Source organism: Aethalodelphis obliquidens, unplaced genomic scaffold (assembly GCF_003676395.1).
Source record: "Aethalodelphis obliquidens isolate GAN/ISIS:26980383/991018 unplaced genomic scaffold, ASM367639v1 scaffold3, whole genome shotgun sequence".
In the NCBI taxonomy this organism is placed as follows: Eukaryota; Metazoa; Chordata; class Mammalia; order Artiodactyla; family Delphinidae; genus Aethalodelphis; species Aethalodelphis obliquidens.
In genome coordinates this window covers 12,378,939-12,395,000 of record NW_020837947.1, presented here as the reverse complement: position 1 = coordinate 12,395,000, position 16,062 = coordinate 12,378,939, and the positions used below count along the sequence as shown (strand labels likewise).

The 16,062-nt window shown below is 35.4% G+C and overlaps 1 protein-coding gene across 6 annotated transcripts in view; it reads right to left on the bottom strand.

The window, feature by feature from the left end:
- The window catches only part of IPCEF1 (interaction protein for cytohesin exchange factors 1), a 183,006-nt gene that overhangs the window by 141,949 nt on the left and 24,995 nt on the right, over nucleotides 1-16,062 (bottom strand). The gene's annotated exons all lie outside the window — the stretch shown is intronic.

Here is a 16,062-nt window from a genome sequence, read left to right as displayed (position 1 = left end):
TAGAGCCCGTGAGCCACAACTACTGAAGCCCGCACGCCTAGAGCCCGTGCTCCGCAACAAGAGAAGCCACCGCAATGAGAAGCCCGTGCAACGCAACGAAGAGCAGCCCCCGCTCGCCGCAACTAGAGAAAAGCCTGCGTGCGGCAACGAAGACCCAACACAGCCAAAAATAAATAAATAAATAAAAACTTTAAAAAAACAGGTTCTCGGACCTCGTTGTTTCTGGAGATTCTAAGTTAGTGCTTCTGGAGTGAGGCCCAGGTAGTTTTCTTCAAAAAAAAAAAAAAGAATGAAGAACCATTTCGATACCTTGAATGAAGTTCTGTTTACATTAGGAGATTCCTAATCTGGTAGAGTCAGTAGCTGGAGATGAAGCCAGAGATCCTGAAAAACAAGAGGCCAAGTTGACCAAATCCATTAGACAGTTACTTACCGAAGGCTCTCTGCTAATCTCCTAGCACCACATAAGGTTATAACATTAACCTGGGAACTTGCCCACCGTATCTTCAATTTGGAAAAGAAAATTAAAAACCTTCATTTGCATTTCTAGACAGAGTCAGTCTATGCGTAAAATAGTCTTCTATTTTAAGTCATAAGAAAATTAATGAGAAGGCTGATACTTCCTGGCTGTCTACTCAGCCCTTTCCATCTCAACATTTACCAAGACAGGTGTCTTTCTTAGGAGAAAAAAACAGCTGCCACCAAATAACCTGGTTCACCACCCTTGCTTTTCATGTCCTTGGGCTCCCTTGTCCTTAACTTATTACCCCCACCCCTTGGTATTTTCTACCATGCACTATTCGCCAGACATTTTTCCATCTCCACAATTACCAGGCCCGTCTATCTATGCTTCTCCCTGTCTCTCTACCTTCCTCCTCTTCCTGCATCTATCTATCTTGCACATCTTCAAAAAGTTCCACTTCTTAAGTGTAAATAGCTTTCTAGAAGCTTCAGCAATGTTTAGGGGGGGAGGAAAAGAAAAGGCAGTGAATTATAGAAAGAAATAAGAACAGAATGAGAAGAGACCAAAAGGTATGATGAATGTGCTTATATTCCTTTCTGAAATATTTTAATGAGGGCTTCAAATTTTTAATTTTACCACTTAATTCATCTTTTTACCAAACTTATTCAGAAGTCAGTCTTCCTTCCCAAAGCAGTTTTTATATATAACAAAGAATAAAGCATACTTCATATTAATTTCAGACTCCCTAAGAAAAGACATTAGGAAAAGAATTATAAATATACCAGCCCCTACTGCAATACAATGGAAAGGTAATATGCGCTTGTAATTTCTAGATTATCCATAGGTGGTAATACTTCTGAAGGTTCTAATTTGTCGTTAGTTTTACAGGATGAGAATATTTAGTTGTGATATCTGCAATTCAGGAACACAGTCCATTAAAAAATGAGTTACACAGTCCTTCACAGTTCCCATTTTTAAAGTGTAAATATGTATAACTATTTAAAAAAAATAAGGAACTCCCTTACAAGTATGTCAAGACATCTTAGATGAGAAAAATTTTCTAATGGGATACATGAGAAAGAAGGTTAATGTATGCTAAAACATACCATTTCTTCTAAATATGATTTTCAAAAAAAGAAAAATTAACATTTATTAAATATTATGTATCTAGTGCTATCTCCTTTCCGTTCCCCAAAAATCTCTCTCAAGTAGAGCTCTTCCCTGAGCTCTCTGAGTTGAACTACCCAGGATTCCAAAAACCTCTTGTTCACAGCCCTGATCAGTATCACAAATTTGTATTTATTTTTGTGATGTAGATTAATTCTGCTCTATGGAAAATGGTATGAAGGTCCCTCAAAATATTAAAAATAGAACTACCATATGATCCAACAATTCCACTTCTGGGTATTTATCCAAAAGAAATGAAGACACCAACTTGAAAAAGTATCTGCACACCCATGTTCATTGCAGCGTTATTTATAAGAGCCAAGATATGGAAACAAACTTAGTGTCCACTGATGGATGAATGGATAAAGAAAATGTGGTATACAGTTCTCCCTTGGTATCCGAGGGGGATTGGTTCCAGGACCTGCCGAGGATACTAAAATCTCCAGATGCTCAAGTCTCGTAGTCAGCCCTCCATATCCATCCCTCAGGTTCAACCAACCTTGGATCATGTAGTACTGCATGTACTTATTGAAAAAATGTGCATATAAGTGGACCTGTGCAGTTCAAATCCATGTTGGTCAAGGGTCGTCTCGTGTGTGTGTGTATACATATACACAATGGAATATTATTCAGCCATAAAAAATAAGAAAATCCTACCATTTGTGACAACATGGATGAACTTCAAGGGCATTTTGCTAAGTGAAATAAGTTAGACAGAGAAAGACAAATACTGTATGGTCTCACTTATATGTGGAATATAAAAAAAACTCATAGATACAGAGGACAGATTGATGGTTGCCAGAGGTGGGGGGTCAGGAAGGGGGCAGGGGAGGGCAGGGAAGGCAGCGCCAGTGGAGGGGACGGGGGAATGGGTGAAGGTGGTCAAAAGGTACAAACCTCCATTTATAAGATAAATAAGTCCTGAGGATATAGTGTACAGCATGGTGACTGTAGGTAATAATGCTGTACTGCATATCTGAAAGTTCCTAAGAGAGTACATCTTAAAAGTTCTCATCACAAGAAAAACAAAAATGGTAACTACGTGTGGAGATGGATGTTACCTAGACTTATTGTGGTGACCATTTTGCAGTATGTACATCTACTGAATCATTATATTGTACAACTGAAACTAACATAATGCTGTAAGTCAATTATATCTCAATTTTTTTAATGAAACCCTAAAAACAAAAGAATAGACTATGTTTAGAATTTCAGATTCTAATCCTCAGCTACCCAGGTTGTGGGTCTTGAATGCCTTTGAAAATACAATGAAGCTACAGACCTTCTTCCAGAAAAACACAAAACAAAACAAGAAAATGATTAATGTTTGTCCCGCTGCTCTATGGTGGCAGCGATCACATCTGTTTTGCTTCACCAGTTAAGCCTCATCACGGTACCTAAAATGTAACGGGAGCTCAGGACATGTGTTTAATGACTGCCTGACTGTTGGAAGAAACCAACAGTTTTTTCTACCTCCATACTCAACACTTCCTTCCTCCTTCCATCTCTCACTCAACCACCTTGCCTCCCATGTCTCAGAGGAATTAGAGACTATTCTTAGACACTTGCTGTCCTTCTCTTCCTATTGAATTTCTCCACCATGTTGGGGAGCCAACCCCTCCTAGTTCAGAGAAAGCAGAACCTTTTTTTTTAACCATGCCCTGTGGCTTGCAGGATCTTAGTTCCCGACCAGGGATAGAACCCAGGCCCCTAGAAGTGAAAGCACAGAGTCCTAACCACTGGACCGCCAGGGAATTCCCACATAACCATTTTTAAATCCCACCGATCTCTAAAAAAGAAATCCCTTTCACTAAAGCCACACTTAGTCCCTGTTTGTTTTTTAAACTTCCCTTCATCAAGCTTCTTGAAAGAGATGTTTTTCTTGCTCCAATTCTCACCACACACTTGGTTCTCAAAGACCTGCAAGTGGACTGCAGGCTTACAGCTGCATCAGGATGCTCACGCCAAAACTGGCAGGCATTTCCTCACTGCAGAATTCCATAGGCACTTTTCAATCCCTTGCTTACAAACCTCCCTACAGCATGGGATCCCGTCTTGATGTTCCCTTTCCCTTGGCTCTCAGGACTCTACTTTCTCCCATCTTCCTGTTAGCTTTCCTCAGATGCCTTGCTCGCCCTTGTCTCCTTTAATCCCTTAAATATTGATGCTCCCTGGGGTTCTTTTCACATCCCTACCTTCTCATGCTACATTCTATTTAACTGTCACCAATGCCAAAGGGTCTCAAAACCATATTTCAAGCTAGAATTACATTCTGAGATCCAGAGACATCCATCTGATTGCCCACTGGCCATCCCCTATTTCCATGTACCAGTTTCCTAAACATGTAAAAAAAAGAAAGAAATTATCATCTTTCCCTAAAAATGTGATCTTCACCCTCATCTTGATGAATGGCACCTGTCTCCTAATCTAGTATCTTCTTACTTTCTCTATTTTCACATTATCAATAAATTAATGGATATATTCATTTCTAAGTATAAAATAACTTATTGTTCAATTAAATTATGAAAATATTATTTATATTACTTTTACATACATATTTTTATTTACCTTATGACAAATCGATGTCATACTAATGTTTTAGAGAATCTAAGGAATAGATAAATGGTCTTTTAAATTACCACTATATAATTAGCCTCCAAAATGTCTTCAGGGGCTATAAAAGACTGTCCTATTTAATATTTGAAACATTTACCTTTATTATTTGTCTATACTATTATATCTATTCAGGGTAGGCATTTTGAGTTAAATCCAGTCCCTGTTAAGCTGAATCCTTATTCCAGTTAATAAGGTTTTTCTGTGTTATTATGTAAACAAATAAATTCCAAAATGATGTGTAGTTGTATGTATGCACTTATAAAAGAAACAGAAAGCCCTAAGGAGGCAGAACTTCATCTTCTGTTCCTGTTTCTGCCTCTGCTACACAAGATGGCCTCTGCTACATCACCTTGATATTTCCTCTGACATTAACAAAGAAGTTAAGCCTGCTCTTTGGCTAATAAACATATCACTTACATTTTTATACTCTTTAAAATGTTAATCCAATTTCATTTTGACCATAAAAACAAATCCTTGGAGGGGCTTCCCTTGTGGCGCAGTGGTTAAGAATCCACCTGCCAGTGCAGGGGACACAGGTTCGATCCCTGGACGGGGACGATCCCACATGCCGTGGAGCAACTAAGCCCCATGCGCCACAACTACTGAGCCTGTGCGCTAGGGCCCTCATGCCACAACTACTGATCCCGCATGCTGCAACTGCTGAAGCCCACGCACCTAGAGCCCATGCTTCACAACAAGAGAAGCCACTGCGATGAGAAGCCCGCGCACCACAATGAAGAGTAGCCCCTGCTCGCAGCAACTAGAGAAAGCCCGCACGCAGCAACGAAGACCCAACACAGCCAAAAATAAAATGAAATAAAAATCCCTGGAGTAGTAACAGCTTGTTTTAGATGGAGAAACTGAGCAGAGTCAGGGGAACTTGCCTAAGGTAAATGACAGCAGAAGAATCAAATGAGACATTATGATGTTGAGCCCAAACAACTTTCAAAAAAAATGCCCAGCATATTGAAAAGATGAATGGGATGATAATGTATATACAAGTTTGATCCAATCAATAGAAATACAAAGGTATATATAAATATACATATATACACATTATCCACAAAGATACTAAAGACAAACTAACCAAAGATCAGATCTATCTACCTGGAAAGCATTTCAACATCTTCTCACTTTTTTAAACCTCTCCTTTCTCTGGTATTTCTTTCTCTAGTCTTAGTATCCTAAGAATTCTTTTGCCTCTTTGAGCATTAAAGGAAAGCTCAAAAAAGTATTAATTGCTGTGGTTCTAATTGAAATCTCATATGCTTTGATCATCTCATCAGTTGATCTCAAGTCTTTACATGAAAAATAAAACATTCTGAAAAGTTCTCAGGTTTGTAAAAGATAAAATGAAGTAAGATCAAGACCACAAAAGAAGGAGTTCTTGAAAATACGTTTTATCCCTAATGGTCTCAAGGATAAGCTCTCATTGAACAGGGTTCCTTTCCCATCAGGGTCCCATGGACTTTGTAATTATGCATTTATTAGAGTGATTATTTGATTAATATCTGTCTCCACATCAGACTGAAAGCCTCAGGAGAAAAGGAGCAGTGAATGTTTTTGTTTACCCTTGCACCCTAGTTTTGGTGTTCAGTCAATATTTATAAGTCACTTCCGTGGGACACAGGACCAAGCATTTTGTGCATATGACATTTCTATAGGGAAAGAGAGGGCCCATGAAAAGCACAGATATAAAGTAGGAAGAGTGGGAGTATTTAAAAATCTGAAGATCTTCTAAACACTGTAAAGCCAAGATTTTCTCTAATAACAGCTTTTTATTAACATGAATAAACGGAGTTACAAGTAGCCCAGATCCCCAGTGTGAAGATCAATAAGATCCTTGCTTCATACATAGTCATAATGTAAGGTATAAGGTGGGAGGGAGGGAGACGCAAGAGGGAAGAGATATGGGAACATATGTATATGTATAACTGATTCACTTTGTTATAAAGCAGAAACTAACACACCATTGTAAAGCAATTATACCCCAATAAAGATGTTAAAAAAATTTAAACATAGATTTATCATATTAAAAAAAAAGGTACAAGGCAAAGTGAAGAATGAGGGTCAGAGCTTAAGTCAATTTCCTTTGTGGCAAGGATCACAGAAGGGAATTGCCAGTATCCACCACTGGTTATGATAGTGTCCTAAGTCCCCTATTTAATCTGTCTCAGTCTTACAGATCCAAAACAAGCATGGGAGATGATAGTCTAGGCCCACTAGTGCCCCTGTATTTGGCCATGGGATACTGATTCTCTTTTTTTTTTTTTTTTTTTTGGTACGCAAGCCTCTCACTGCTGTGGCCTCTCCCGTTGCGGAGCACAGGCTCCGGACGCGCAGGCCCAGCGGCCATGGCTCACGGGCCCAGCCGCTCCGCGGCATGTGGGATCCTCCCGGACCAGGGCACGAACCCGCGTCTCCTGCATTGGCAGGCAGAATCTCAACCACTGCGCCACCGGGGAAGCCCATGATTCTCTTATCTGTCTTCAGATAGTGAAGACAAAGTCAATATAAAGTCTAAAATAAATACTTATTGGGAAATTAATGAAAATCAAAATACAGAAATAGAATCAAGATAAAAGTGTGTAAATTCTTAACATTTGCTTTAGGTAACACTCAGTAAAATACTGATTGGGTTGCCCTCTCCTGTGCTTGGAGGGAAGCATCACCCATTTGCTCTTTGGCAGGTCACTTCCTCCTCCTTTTCCGCTTTTGGACAGCTGTAGCCTTAGTCAGGTGAGCAAACACTGTTAACTGATTCAAAAGTGTCTCTACATACAGAAGGAAATAATTTCAGATTAATAAATATATATTTGCATTTCAGATGCCTATGTAAAAACACAATCCTCTCCTCCCCCCACCTAGTCACCCTCTGTGAAAGCTACTCCACAATCGCTAACAAAATAATTTTTACTCCATTGAAACTAGGGTGTATTGCATGTCAAAATGGATAGATATATTGGCTTTCGAGTAAGTTTGATTTTAAGCATCACTGTTTGAAATAATAAGTATGATCCCAGAATATTTTCAGAAGATATGTATATAATCAAATATATATATTCTAGCCATACAACTACAATAAACTCAAATTTACAACAAGATTGAAGGAGGGGAGGAGTATAAGGCAGTATAATAATATGTTGGTGGATAATTACCATAAATTCCCCCATACATGGACCACCAATTTGAAGAATTAGAATACATGTAAATATTAATAAAAATCCATATTGGAGATATATTTGATATTTAAGAATGAACTTTGGATTTCATAATGAGTCTACTCATTATTATGAAGAAGCTCTATAAAAAGTAGACCATATCTGATTTATTTTTTTATTCCCATGGAACCAAATATACTGTCTTCCAATTAAGCATACCAAATAACTAAATAAATGATGTTGCCACTAGCTTAGAAATGTCAGAATATATAATTTTGTTTACTAGAATGCTTACATGGTATATTAGTATAATATTAACAAAAATGATAAAATGTTTGTGTGTACAATATATCACATATAAGTTTTTAAATTTTTAATATACATTTATGCAATCAATTCTCAAAATAACCCTGTGATGTAGAGAGGGTTACTAACTCTATTTTCCAGAGAAGAGTAGAGGAAACACTTTTAAACTAATTTTATGAGGTTAGAATAACTCTGTTACCAAAACAGAGAAGGAAATTGAGAAAAGAATATTATACACAAATATTTCTAATGAACGCAGACACAAAAGTCTGTTTAAAACATTAGCACATAATATCCAGCAATATATAGAAAGTATAGCATATCCTGGGAATACAAGGTTTTTTTTCACTTTTGAAAACTCGTCAATATAATTATTCATACTGACAAAATAAAAGCGAATAATTGCATGATCACATTAGTAGACTCAGAAATACCATTTGATGAAACTCAACACCCATTCATAATAAAATTTTTAAAAAGACTATCAGCAAATTATTAATAGAAAATTTTTTCAATCTGCAAAATGACATGTACAAAAAGCTACAGCTAATATCATAATTAATGGTGAAAGACTCACCACTCACCAATTAAGATCAGAAATAACACTGGAATATTCACTCAATATTTCTATTCAAAATCATTCTGGTAGGTTTAGCCAGTGTTGTAATGCAAGAAGATTAAACAGAAATTATAGAACTTAAAAAAGAAGAAATAAAACTATCTTTATTCACAAATGGTGTGATTATGTACACAGAAAAATCCAAAGAAATCTATAAAAAAAAAAACTATTCAACTGATAAGTGAGTTTAGCAAGGCCTTAGGAAACAAAGTCAATATACAAAGTAATAGTATTTCTATATAATAGTAATGAACAAATGGACATTATATTTAAAAATACTACCCATTACAAAAGCATCAAAAAGCAAAAAATATTTATAGATGAATCTAGCAAGAGATATCTAAAGTCTCTGCACTAAAAACTACAAAACATAGTTAATAAGAATTAAAAGAGATCTATGATGAAGCTACAGCAATCAAGACAGCATGACTCTGGTAAAAGTATATACAAATTGACAGTAGAACAAAAATGAAAGTTAAGAAACAGATGCACATTTTTATGGTCAATTGATTTTCAAGAAAAGCACCAAAGCAATGCAGGAAAAAAAAGACTTTTCAATAATACTGCTGGAACAAGTGGATATCTGTGTGAAGAAAAAACCCCAAAAAACCTTCAATTCCTACCTCATAAGCCTAAACAAAAAAGTTAAAATTATAAAGCTTCCAGAAGAAAATATAATGGAATATATTCAAAATCTTGAGTTAGGCAAAGATTTCTTACCCATGATACCGAAAGCACTAATTATAAAAAAAATTAAAATTTTCTGCTCCTTAAAAATGACATTAATAAAATAAGCAAGTCACACTGGAAGAAAAAAATTCACAAAACATTAATCAGTCAAAGGACCTATATTCAGAATGTATAAAAAATTCTTCCAACTCAATAATAAAATGAAAAATAGACCAATTAAAAATGGGCAAATGTTGGGACTAACAGATACACACTGCTATATATAAAAGGGGTAAACAACAAGGACCTATTGTATAGCACAGGGAACTATATCCAATAGCTTGTAATAACCTATAATGGAAAAAATGTGTAAAAGATTATATATATATATATATATGAATCACATTGCTATACACCTGAAACTAACAGAACATTGTAAATCAACTCTAATTTTTTTTTAATTGGCAAATGACCTGAACAGACACTTCACAAAAGATCTACAAATGGCCAACAAGCACGTGAAACAGCGCTCAACATAATGAATCATAAGGGAAGTGCGACAAAACCACAATGAGATACTCCTATAACGGCAGAAAATAAAAACAAGTTGGTGTAATGGGAACCACTAGAACTCTCAGACATTACTGACGGGAGTGTCAAAAGCTACAGCCATTTTATATAAATGTTCGGCAGTTTCTTATGAAGTTAAACAAAACATGACCTATGATCACCAGTTTAACTCTTTTGTATTTCCCCAAGAGAAAGGAAAACATATATCCACACAAAGACTCGTACATGAATATTTATGGTGACTTTATTTGTAATAGCTTCAACCTAGAAACAACCCAAATGTCCAAAAACAGAAAAAGAGGTAAACAAATTGTGATATATTCATATGATAGAATAGACAGCAGTAAACGGAAATGAACTCTTGTACATACAATGGCAAAAATTAATCTCACACACTTCATGCTGAACAAAAGAAGCCAGATTCCTAAGAGAACATGTCATGATGCCATTGATAAAAAGTTCTGGACCAGACAAAACTAATCGATGCAGAAATAAATCAGAGCAATGGCTGCCTCTGGGGAGAGGAGAGGGTGGCGGGATTGACTGTAATGGGGTACAATGGAAATATTCCGTGTCTTGGTAACAGTGTGAGTTACATGAAAACATGCATCTGTTAAAATTCACAGAACTCTAACACTTATGACCTGTGCATTTCACTACGTGGAGACCATACTTCCATCAAATAACTTAAAGCTCAGGAGGTAATTAGACAATATTATTTTGATGAGACGAAAATTAAATCTGAAAACAAAGTAATAAAATAGGGCAAATTCATTTCACTCTTCCACTCAAGGAGTATAAGTCCCAGATTATGGGTGGCATGGAAACTGCAAATCTGTTTTCATTTCTGCTTTTCCATACAACATGCTTCTGAAGTCAGTAATTACCTTCCCTCCAACCCTACCCCTACAATTTGGCCCATAAACTAAAGCCAACCTCATCACCTAGAACCTACAGAAATATGGGGATCTGTTCCAAAAGATCTACTAGCTGTGTTAGTAGAACTATCTGTTTCCAACAGGATGCCTTCCAGGGAGACTGTCGACAAAGGATAAGTCTGAACATATATGATTTTTGCCTTACACGCTGACTTTAGAAACTAACAGAGGATAAGCTGAGCCCACTGTAATTTTTCCTATGTAAGTTGGTAAGTAATATACCCTAGATTCAGATACATAGCTGAATTCCTATCATATGATTCTTAGTGCTCTGGTTATAATTAAATGTACTGATTTACTTGAAGTATATTAAAATTCTCCCTAATCCTTTCTCTTCCCTTCCCCTACCAAAAAACACGAACTATTTATAAAACTTTCTGTCTCTTCATTTGGTTTTACTTATCTGGACTCCTAAGCCATGCATGGTAAATTTCAGACCTATAATTTGTGGCTTCCTGCTTCCAAGATTTCTCCAGAGTCGTTCTCATGTGACTGTTTTTCTAGTTAAATATTTACACATATACACAGGGTACACAGGCAGTTCATATTTGACATGATTTAACAGCACTACATCTGTTTCTCATCATAACATAACTGGAAAATGTGCCTACTAAACATTTTTTAAATATATTTGCCCAAAACATTGTTTCTACTCTCATCTTGAGACATTTCTTTGTAAAGAAAACAGAAGATAAGATGGCCTCTCTCTGTTTCCTTAATTTTCTTCCTCTGGCTTTGGGGTCCTCTCTTGCTACCAGTCATTACTTCCCAAGCCTAATCAAACAACGTATCATGTCTTTTTTTTAATCAGTGGGTGAGAAGCATAAAATTAAGTTGAGATGTGAAGGCAAAAATATCTTATTTAAATAAAAAGCCCCCCCAGAACAACTGGCTTCATTGCTAACTCCAAGGTTAGCAAGACTTCATCTGAATAAAGTCCCTGATGATACAAACATGCCTGAAGTCTGTTTCTTGCTCACAGTGCACAACTTCAAGCATGAGTTCTCCAAATTCAGAAAAAGAAAGAAAGAAAGAAAGAAAATTCTTGGCCTTCAGGAGGTAATCATTCCTAGGTCCCCAAAATTTCAAATCGCAAAAAAAACATCTGTTCTAATTCTTCCCCTGTTTGCTTAACAAAATCAATCCTATTTTAAGTTCATATGCTTTTCCAGAAATATAAAGCAGAGTTAAATTATGAGAGTATATTCCTCAGAACACTAATTTAGAATAAATCGATCCTATCTGACTTTCATTCTATTGTTTTGGGTTTTAATCCAGAAATCTGTTTGCTCGTTTTTATTCATATGTTATCATAAGCAATAAAAAAGAATGAAAACAAAAACTCCTGGGTGCATTATAAATCCTGGAAGCGGACCATAGTTCATACGTAGTCACGAAGCAAAAATAAAAGGAATGATTATTTTCAATTAATATCTTCTATTATTTTTTTGAGACCTATTTTTCCAATTTGTGTCTAACTCAAGATCTTGATTTTTTTCTTTTCTTTTCCCTGATTATCTTTTGGCCATTTCATAGCTCATTTCACTCTGGAGAGAAAGTGATTGGATTAAAAAAAGGAGATGAGACTAAAATGAGTGTAATTGACTTCAACAGACCTGAGGAAAAGCTTTACTTTCAAGAAGCCTGGAACATCCGGCTCTAATAAAGCTTTTGGTGCATCTGAGAATTTAAATAATCCTTAATATTCTTAATTCCTGTCACACTGATTAAAAAGCATAACAGTAGATTTTTAGACATACTATTTTTAGACATTCTGTTATGAAATAATACGAAAAATTGCTCAAATCCAGAAATCACACTATATACTCAGAGAAGCACCTCCTAGGATACTATGTATTTTCTCAAACAAACATATATATTTACAGAATATATATTAATAAAATAATACATATAAACAAATATATATGTAAGTGTTAGCTTTGGTTTGCTCTTCTGACACTTCAAATGTCTATGCTAATTTTAGAAGAAGGTAAATAATTACAATATGTGGATAAATAAGACCTACAGATGATCCAAATTTTTTTATCTATGAACTTTCATTACATAGTAGATAAACGTTTCAGGAAAAAGGATACCACGGACATTTAAATTTTTTTTCTTAACTTTTGGAGAATTGAAACATAATAAGCATCAAAAAGACCCAAGGAACCTTATAAAATCTTTCAGGAGGTAGAAGAGGGACTATTTCCCAACTCTTTTTTATGACAACAGAACCCTGATACCAAAACCTGACAAAGACATTATAGGAAAAGAAAATTGTAGACCAGTATCCATCATGAACATAGGTGTAAAAATTCTTAACAAAATACTAGAGAGTTGAATTCATTTATATACAGAAAGGATACTATATTATGACTATGGGAAGTTTATCCCAGGCTTAACATTTGAAAAACAATCAATATAAATCACCATATTAACAGAATAAAGGGAGAAAATCACATGATCATTTCAATAGATGCAGAAAGTGTATGTGCCAGGACCTCCAGCTCACATCGTGGAAAGATCAGGGACAAGGTGAGAGTAAATACACTCTCACCACTTCTCCTCATCTAGCCAGTGCAATGGGGCAAGAAAAAATTTTAAAGAAGTCCTACAGAATGTAAAGGAAGAAGAAAAACTCGTCATTTGCAGATGACGTGATCAGTTTAAAAGAAAATCCTGGGGAAACTAAAACAAACAAACAAAAACTTCTAGAATAAGTGAGTTATCAAAGGGTGAGATACAAGATAAGTACAACATATAAGTTTTATATCTATGTTCTAACAATGAACAACTGGAAATTGAAATAAATTATAAAATAAAGTTATTTATAATAGCATCAAAAATACAAAACAGGGATAAATCTAACAAGAGATGTGAAAGACCCTACAGAGTAAAATGTGAAAAACATTGCTGACAGAATTAAAGACCTAAAGAAATGGAAAGATATACCTTTTCCACGAGTCAGAAGACTCAATACTGTTAAGATGTTAATTCTCTCCAAATTGATCTATCAATTCAAATCACTCTCAATCAAAATTCCAGCAGGATTTTTTAAATTGACAAACTGACTCTAATATTTTTATTAAATACAAAGGAGCTAGTATAGACAAAACAACTTAAAAGCAATAACAAGCAATGGAATTACACACCGAATTCTGCACTCATCATAAAGCTAAAGTAATCAAGACGATATGGTTTGACATGAAGAGTGTCCAAAAATAAACCCACAGATATATGGTCAATTGATTTTTGACAAAACTGCAAAAGCAGTTTCTCTCAGTAGAGAAAAGATAATCTTTTCAACAAATGGTGATGGAACAATTGAATAACTATGCACAAAAAAAAAGAAAGAAAGAAAAAACCCGCAATTGATCCATACTTCGATACAAAATTAACTCAAAATGTATCATAGACCTAAATGTAAAACCTGAAACTATACAAGTTCTAGAAGAAAATATAGGAGATTTTATTAAAATTAAGAACTTCTATTCCTTGAAAGACATTTTTAAAAGAATGAAATGGCAAGCTACATTCTGGGAATCATATATATAGATGATAAAGTGCTCATATCCAGAATATCTAAAGACCTCTCAATACTCAATAATAAGGAAACAAACAACCCAATAAAATATGGGCAAAAGATGTGAATAGAAACTTCACGAAAGAAGACAGATGTCAACTAAGCATTTGAAAAGGTGTTCAGTGCTATTAGTCATTAGGGAAATGAAAATTAAAACCACAGTGTTACCCCTACATACCTATTAAAATGGCTTAAGTTAAAAATATTGATCTCACCAAGCCTTGATGTAGATATGGAGCAAATGGAATGCTCATGTGTTACTGGTGGGAATATAAAATGGTCCAATCACTTTGGAAAACAATTTGGTAGTTTCTTAAAAAGTTAAACATACACCTGTTAGAATCCAGCTATTCTATTCCTGGATATTTATCCAAGAGAAATGAAAGCATACGTATGGTCAAAGATTTGTACACAAATGTATATAGCAGCTTTATTTGAAATAGCCAAAAACTGGAAACAACCTAAGTATCTATCAATAAGCGAATGGATAAACAAATCGTGGTATACCCATACAATGAAATATTATGCCATTGTAAAAATAAATAAAATAGAATATCAATACATGGTAACAACAGGGATGAATCTCAAAATAATTATGATGAGTGAAATAAGTCAGACAAAAAAAGGTGTATAAAATCCTAGAAAATGTGAAATAATCTATAGTAGTATAAAGCAGTTCAGTGGTTACCTGAGGATATGGAAAACAGGGAAGTGTTGGCAAGAGGGATTACATTTTCTTGATTGTCATGACAGTTTCATGGATATAGATAAACGTCAAAACTTATCAAACTGTACACTTTAAATTGTGCCATTTATTAAACATCAATTATACCCCAATAGAGCTGGGGTTTTTCCTAACATCCTAGTATGGAATTAGTGTCCATAAATTTAAGAAAGAAGGCCAGTGTGGCTAGAACAAGATGAGTGAGAAGGAGTTAAAAGGCCAAGTCAGAGGTAAGCGGAGCCAGACCACATGTGTCTTTATAGGCTCAGTCAGGTGTGTGAAATGTATTCAAGTGGAGGATTATAAACAGAGCAGTAACATGATCTCATTTATGTGAAATGCTCCTTGAGGCTTTTCCAGAACGTCATGTAGCTGGAACCGTATGGCATGTAACCTTCTCCGGTTGACTTCTTTCACTTAGTAATATTCACTTAAGAATCCTCCATGTCTTTTCACAGCTTGATAGCTCATTTCTTCTTAGTGCGGAATACTATTCCATTGTCTGGTTGAACCACAGTTTATGTATCCATTCCCCTGCTAAAGACATCTTGGTCAATTCCAAGTTTTGGCAGTTGGCAGTAAAGTTGCTATAAACATCTGTTGTGCAGGTTTTTATGTGGATGTAAGTTTTCAACTCCTTTGGGTAAAAACCAAGGAGTGCAATTGAAGGATAGTATGGTAAGAATGTGTTTAGTTTTGTAAGAAACTGACAAACGGACTTCCAAAAATGGCTGTGTTATTTTGCACTCCCACTAGCGATGTATTCCTCTTGCTCCACGTACTCACTGGCATTTGGTATCGGCAGTGTTTCTGGATTTTGACAATTCTGATGGGTATGTAGCCGTACCTCCTTGTTTTAATTTGCACTTCCCTAACAACATAAAATGTCGAGACTCTTCATACACTTATGTGTCATCTATATCTTTGGTAAGGTAAATGTTCAGATCTTTTGCCCGTTTTTTTGATCATGTTGTTTGTTTTCTTTTTGTTGAGTTTTAAGAGTTCCTTGTATATTTTGGGTTGCAGTACTTTATCAGATATGCCTTTTGCGAATATTTTCCCCAAGTCTGTGGCTTGTCTTCTCATTCTCTGACAATGATTATATTTTAATGCAACATATTTGATACTGGCTATGCCTTCAGTCCATCAAATCTAGCTAGGTGTATACAGAAAAATGGATGAGATAAAAATCAAAATATTGCCAGAAACACAAAATAGCAAAATATGCTAATGTGTACTGTCTCCC